The following is a 7864-nucleotide window of genomic DNA, read 5'->3' on the forward strand; positions in this document are numbered from 1 at the left end:
CTGCATTATATTTTTATTACTTTAAAATACTTTCATTTTGTGATGTTACTTTAAGGAGTTCCCATACAACTATCACATGAAAGGTTATCCACATTTATTTGGTCTCTGTGGGGCTAACCCTTGTTAAATATATCTAGCCTTTTATTATTAAAAAGTGAAAACAACTCATTCCTGTTATCCTGGATGGAATTTCATTAAGGTCGGAGCTATTGTTTTTTTCCCCATTTAGTAGAGATATACCTCCTAATGCTCCTATAGTACTAATAACTGAAAAGCCCAGCCCTGGAGAAATTGCGGATCCACAACTATGCATCTTATTGTAAGACCCCCCCCATCTAGATTGTCCCGGCACAAATATTTATTTACCTGCCACTAATAGAAAATATGTGATTGCAACTCTGTCACTACAAAATCTCCAGCAAAGGGGAGTGTGGATTGATTCATTAGATGCTTAAAAAAACATGATTTTTATGTGGTTTGCATTCATGTATCATACACACTGAGCTGCACCTCTATTTTCCTTTCATGTGAATGATGTGCCTTTAGGCACGGTCTGCTCCAGAGACATCAGTAAAGTCTACGCTATCTTTTTATTTTCTAAACTACACAGGTATATGATTCCTGGGTATTTTGCAGAACTATCTCTTCTGCTCAGTGGTCAGTCGTGTCCAGCTCTGCTTGTAATTTAAGAGAGGTTATGTGACCCTTCTCATACCTCTTATCTCCCTTGTAGCGGATCTGCTTGTCTGTGCCCCCTTGAGGTACAGGGAATGGAATGGATAATTACATTTGTATAGAGCCATCAATGTATGTCTGTTTACTGTAACTGCTTCTAAAATTTACAACAGCAACAAAAATAAAAGAACTGTCAAGAATGCTTACAAAATCAAGAATTAGGCCACACCAGTCCCCCAGTACCAAAAACATAATTATTCCAAATAAAGAAGCAGAGGTAGATTTCTCCTCTGAACCTTTAAAAGGAGATAAAAAGGTTATTTTTTAATGGTCTGCCTGTATTGGGCTAAAGAAAGGGCTGGATGATCATTTTAGCAAGCGAGAAATTCAAGGTTACTATTACAGTATATAAGTGGCTATGATGCTATGATGCTATGATGCGAAGGGCTGGAGCAGAGTCCTGCAGGGAATTGGGTACCCGCTGGTTATTTATTAAAAAGCGGTTTACATGTGGGTTGCGGGTAGGACTTTTGGATGTGGAAATAGATTCAGCGTAGGACTTAGGATTCAAGTAGTCTGCAGATATGTGGGTCACGGGTCTTATCTATAGAAAGTTTTACTCCTTTGCACATATTTTAAAAAATCTTTTTTTCTGTCCTATCCCTCTTATGATTATGTCACTTCCAGTTAACAGCAACATCACTTCCTGTTTCATGGTGCTCAAGCGGTTTGCAGATGGGGTTGTACATAAGGCAGTTGCAGTTCGGGTAGTGGGTCCAAATGGGTAAAAATGCAGGTTGTGGGTCACGGTTCAGATCCGAACTTCAAAATTGGTTCCATGCAGCACTGGAGCACTAGAATTATGTGGATACTGGGGGATGATCAGGACAGCCTATTGTAACGACCTGAGCTTAATAGGCCAATCTTATAGGTGAAATGAGTAGGGAAGCATCATAATGAAGCAACTTCAGACCATACAGACTTTTGTTCTCAGTAATTCAAGCATGTCGACTGAAACGCAAGAGCAAAGTATTGCTCTTGCCATAATTTAACATCATTTATGTGACTCCAAGGCAATGGATTCAAATGTGTTCCATAATTTAGTGGAGAATTTCCATGGAGAGCTACGGTGACATAAAGTTGGTAGTTGGTGTATCTTTATCATTGTTTCATATAAAAGTAGATGATTTAGGTCACTATACAAGAAGGTCCATTGTGGTAGGACCATGTGTAATGATGAGTGAAATCAGCACACACCTTTGAGGTATTCCTGGATTCCCAATTAGAAAGGATTTTAAACCCTCCCAAATTCTGTGCCATCCAGACTACAAAGGCTTTTCAGTTGCCTAGTTACTATTTCATGGATGACTGTACCAAGTGCTGCTGACAGGTCATGCAATGTTAATAATGTGTAGTCTTATCTGTCTCGCACCATAAGTAGGTCATTCGCCACCAGTCAAGGCTTTCTCTGTGATGTGATGTTTTCTGACACAAAAGATAGGTTATATATGCCACTGTATAAGAAGCTGCTTTACATTTGGATTGCTACTGATTCCTAAGTAACCCTTTCTCTGAAACTGAGCAGTGGCCACAGTATTGATGCTTAGTGATGGCTTTTTGAGGTTGGGTGTGGCAAATGCTTTCTTTGCAGTCTAATGAAAACCATTGGCATTGATTGTTGTTAACTCATAATTCCCATATGGTGAGTCATTTTGTATCTTCCAGTAGTATAACATTCAATTAAGATGGTCATAAACATACAAAAGAGAGTGGTTTGATCACTGCACATTCGCTGGTCCCCTGTTTCACTAGTCATTTAGCGTGTATGCATTCAAAAACAGGGTTACGTTATGATCAAGCCTCCATACCATGTCAAGGTAAACCCCACGTGATGGTCGTAATTATTTACCTCTGGTCATTTTTTGTAGGCTGGCATCTCCCTGCATAATAGCATTTCTTAAAACTGCATGTAGGGGAGGACTTAGCCTATAGAACCAGTGTTTTGGTTTTAGCAACCTGTCTCCTTTAAAAACTAATGGGGGTGGGGGAGTATTAAGACCTGTGAAACCAGTCCTTTGGTCAGGAGACACTTATCCCAAAAATGAAACTATGCAGAGAGTTTGACCAGAGTTAGTTCGGACCACCATATGGGGTTTACCTTGACGTGAAGTGGTGGTTTGTCAATTTTATGAACATAACTTTATAACTAAAACCCCATTTTTTGAAAGTATACATACTTGCATAGATACTAAATTACTAGTGACCAGCTATGTTCATCAATCAAACCACACCCTTTTCGTATGTTTGTTGCTAACTGGACCAGATCAAAATTCCATTGTACTTAAGGGGATACTAACATGGGAAAACATGTTTTTTTCAAAATGCATCAGATAATAGTGCTGCTCCAGCAGACTTCTGCGCTGAAATCCTTTTTTAAAAGAGCATACTGATTTTTATTTAATTTTTGAAAAATGGCATGGGGCTAGACATATTGTCAGTTTTCCAGGTGCTCCCAGTTATGTGACTTGTGCTCTGATAAACTTCAGTCACTCTTTACTGCTCTACTGCAAATAGGAGTGATATCACCCTCCTATCCACCCACCCCCAGCAGCCTATTAGCAGAACAAGGGGAAGGTAACCAGATAACAGCTCCTTGGTATATATAAAAATAACACTCAATCGTAAAAATCCATGTCCCACTACGACTCCTTCAGTTACATTGAGTAGAATAAACAATAGCCTGCCAGAAAGCAGTTCCATAGTGCAGCACTGATTTTTTTTGAAAGCACATGACGAGGCAAAACGACCTGAGATGGCTGCCTACACACCAATATTACAACTGAAAAAATATATACTTGGGATAGGAATGAAATTTTACATGGTAGAGTGAATTATTTGGAGCGTCAACAGTGTAATTTAGCACTCCCTCCCACAACCCCCTTTATGTGTATTTTGCCCCTATAGTTACCTAAACACATTATATAAAAGAGGGGTGGCATGTACAAAATGAAAGCCTGTCTCCACTTTAAGTCCACAGCCACGTATACAGCATTATTGTCTTTGAACAGCCATACTGCTGCTCAGCTCTGTAAATCTAGACATGTGACAGGGGAACAGCTAAGTCAGGGGATCTCTCTGTATTGCAGCTGTGGAGGGGCTTGGGGCCTACTCACTAGGGCTAAAGTGAAAAAATTAGCTAAAGAGGCTTTACTTCCCCTTTAATCACTGAGCCAAAGTCTCTCAGTTCCATGTGCGTTAATCAAGGTTTGTCTTCATCAGGCGTAATTAGTACCAGCTGTAGTGCCAGTCAGACTGTAAGCATTATGGACAGAAAATCAATATTCTGTTTTCAAGCAATTTTTTATTCTTTGGGACTAAGCACTGTTTGTGCACCACCACTGCAGATAATAAATGGAACAACCGATATTAATCAACTGACGCAAAGTGCACTTATTTCTATGCTGCAATGTGATGTAAATCTGAATTACTCATCAGCTTGATATCATGAGTTTTATATTGTATTGCTATAAATTGTGAGTCAGTTCCTAAGTACAGTTTGTATATTGTAAAAATCAGTAAAAAGGAGAATTGGCTGATATTATAGGCATCTTTAGTTTTCCTGGAGTGGAAGTGTTTTGTTGTACTATATAGCGGAATTTAGCAAGCAGCAGCTTCTAAATCAGCACAATTGCATACATCTATCCCATGCTCTCCCCTGATTTTTCAACTACATCTCCCATCAACTCTCCCAGTGCAGTCAGGAAAAATGTTGGGGTTCTAGTACAGTAGGACCTAGGGACACAGAAAGCCCAATAAATAACACATTGTATGCAGCTCAAATGTGCCCAAAAATTCTGCCTAAGTACACATTACAGACACATGGCCACCAGCATACCTACTCTGCATTAAAAATAGAGACTTCGGAGATGCACCCCTCAGGCTTCTGTTGAACACCTCTAATTTCATAATTCACGTGTTGATATTTTGACCTTGATGTGTTTCATGTTATTTAGAGTTCCCTGTGAGTTAAGGGATCACAGTTTTTCATCATTTTTATTTCCTTTGCAGCTGTCATACTGACAACATCTGCCTCAGTCTCAACTACTTGCTGCTCCCATTAAACAATCCACTAACAACATAAAGGAAATCCTTATATTCTCAAAGGAATGAAGCACAGGCTTTATCTGCCCCCTCTTCCCCTGTTTCCTAGATAGATACAGGCAAATGTAATGTGAAGCTGCTGCGACCTCTGTCATTTACATAAATCAATATATAATGGTAAATGCACCAGTGGCCCGGGGAGGAAGACGTTGCAATGAGCAGTATGGGCCTAGTGACAGATTACTTCCCACTCATATAATCCTCTAGGAGCAGGAGGATGGGAAAGACATAAAGCAATTAGCAACACAGACTTGTTATACCATGCATGCATTTAATGGCAAACAAATGAAGCAGCTAAAATGTAGAATGTCCTGCTGGCATCAAATCTCATGTTGTGCAATATAATCTGGATATGAGCACACATGACATGACACTATACAGTGACAGGCCCCCCACGGAACCCCCCTCCCCCACAGCAAACTCAGCACACACAGCAAACCCTCCATTGCTGAGCATCACCCCTAGTGTCCCAACGCCTCACCCGCTTGCACCCAGGTAAGAGACTGGCTGGGGAGATTTTAATACAACTATAGATGAAGTCCCCTCTTTTTCTATAGTACACTAGTGCTGCTACCACATCAAAATCACCTAACAACTGGCTTTGTAAAAGGAGATAATCAGGCAGACAGATGAAAAAAAGAGATTGACGATAGATAGATAGATAGATAGATAGATAGATAGATAGATAGATAGATAGATAGATAGATATAGCGAGAGAGAGATCGATAGACAGATAGATAGATAGATAGATAGATAGATAGATAGATAGATGATAGATAGATAGATAGATAGATAGATAGATAGATAGATAGATAGATAGATATAGCGAGAGAGAGATCGATAGACAGATAGATAGATAGATAGATAGATAGATAGATAGATGATAGATAGATAGATAGATAGATAGATAGATGATAGATAGATAGATAGATAGATAGATAGATAGATAGATAGATAGATATAGCGAGAGAGAGATCGATAGACAGATAGATAGATAGATAGATAGATAGATAGATAGATAGATAGATAGATAGATAGACATATAGATATAGCGAGAGAGAGAGAGATCGATAGACAGACTGATAGATAGATAGATAGATAGATAGATAGATAGATGATAGATTGATAGATTGATAGATTGATAGATTGATTGATTGATAGATAGAGTGAGAGAGAGAGAGATCGATAGACAGACAGATGATAGATAGATAGATAGATAGATAGATATAGCGAGAGAGAGATCAATAGACAGACTGATAGATGATAGATAGATAGATAGATAGATAGATAGATATAGCGAGAGAGAGATCAATAGACAGACTGATAGATAGATAGATAGATAGATAGATAGATAGATAGATAGATAGATGATAGATAGATAGATAGATAGATAGATAGATAGATAGATATAGCGAGAGAGAGATCAATAGACAGACTGATAGATTATAGATAGATAGATAGATAGATAGATAGATAGATAGATGATAGATATAGCGAGAGAGAGATCAATAGACAGACTGATAGATAGATAGATAGATAGATAGATAGATAGATAGATAGATAGATACCCATAAACAAAAACACACAGTACCAAATGTTTTGGGCAGGTGGGTGGTCAAAAGGTTTGAACTTGTTGGATGTATTTTTTTCCACCACTGCTACTATGATACAAACCAATCATTTTACTAAGATGCGGGGGTGTAACTATAAAGGAAACACGCCCTGCAAATGTTGGGGGCCCAAGAATTATAAGGTGCCCCGTGGAACTGATAATCAGCTGCAATATGTTCATGGAAAATGTCGTATTGTCAAGGTTTAGGAGCAAACAGCCTAAACAGCCTAATAAATAGTGACTGTCTATGGCAACTTACAGCAGCCTCTCTGGCATTTGCCATAACCCACAGATTGCCAGTCAGGGCCTTCCCCCAATCATATAGTGTAAGCCTCTCATACATCCATAATGAGCATTTATCATATAGAGCTGTGAATATCTCAGTGCCAGGGAAGTGCACATTGGAATGTGGGTACATTTGCTTTACAGGGTGTTTGTTACCCACACATAGAATGCCTAAGAGCTGCTTTCCTCCCATTTTATTTCTAAAGAGAACGTCCATTGACTCCTGGAGCTGCTGGCAATGAATGTAGCAGTGGCCTATACAGGGATTGCCACATTCTTTCAGTACCAAGGACAGCTCCCCTATACTGCTCATTAACTGCTCTTATCCCTGCTGTCATCTCTCACCCATGTCCAGCACCCAGCAAACCTCTATTTAGGAATAGATATAAAAGAGATTGACGATAGATAGATAATAGATTGATAGATAATGGATAGATGATAGATAGATAGATTGATAGATAGATAATGGATAGATAGATAGATAATGGATAGATAGATCGATAGATAGATAATGGATAGATAGATAGATAGATAGATAGATAGATAGATAGATAGATAGATAGATGATAGATAGATAGATAGATAGATAGATAGATAGATAGATAGATAGATAGATAGATAGATAGATACTGTAGATAGATAGATAGATAGATAGATAGATAGATAGATAGATAGATAGATAGATAGATAGATAGATAGATAATGGATAGATGACATAGATAGATAGATATATAGATAGATGATAGATAGATAGATAGATAGATAGATAGATAGATAGATAGATAGATGATAGATAGATAGATGATAGATAGATAGATAAATAGATTAATAGATAGATAGATAGATAGATAGATGATAGATAGATAGATAGATAGATAGATAGATAGATAGATAGATAGATAGATAGATAGATAGATAATGGATAGATGACATAGATAGATATATAGATAGATGATAGATAGATAGATAGATAGATGATAGATAGATAGATAGATAGATAGATAGATAGATAGATAGATAGATAGATAGATAGATAGATAATGGATAGATGATTGATAGATGATAGACAGATAGATAATTTATAGATGATTGATAGATAGATAAATGATAGATAGATAGATAGATAGATAG

The sequence above is a fragment of the Xenopus laevis genome, chromosome 6L (assembly GCF_017654675.1).
Source record: "Xenopus laevis strain J_2021 chromosome 6L, Xenopus_laevis_v10.1, whole genome shotgun sequence".
In the NCBI taxonomy this organism is placed as follows: domain Eukaryota; kingdom Metazoa; phylum Chordata; class Amphibia; order Anura; family Pipidae; genus Xenopus; species Xenopus laevis.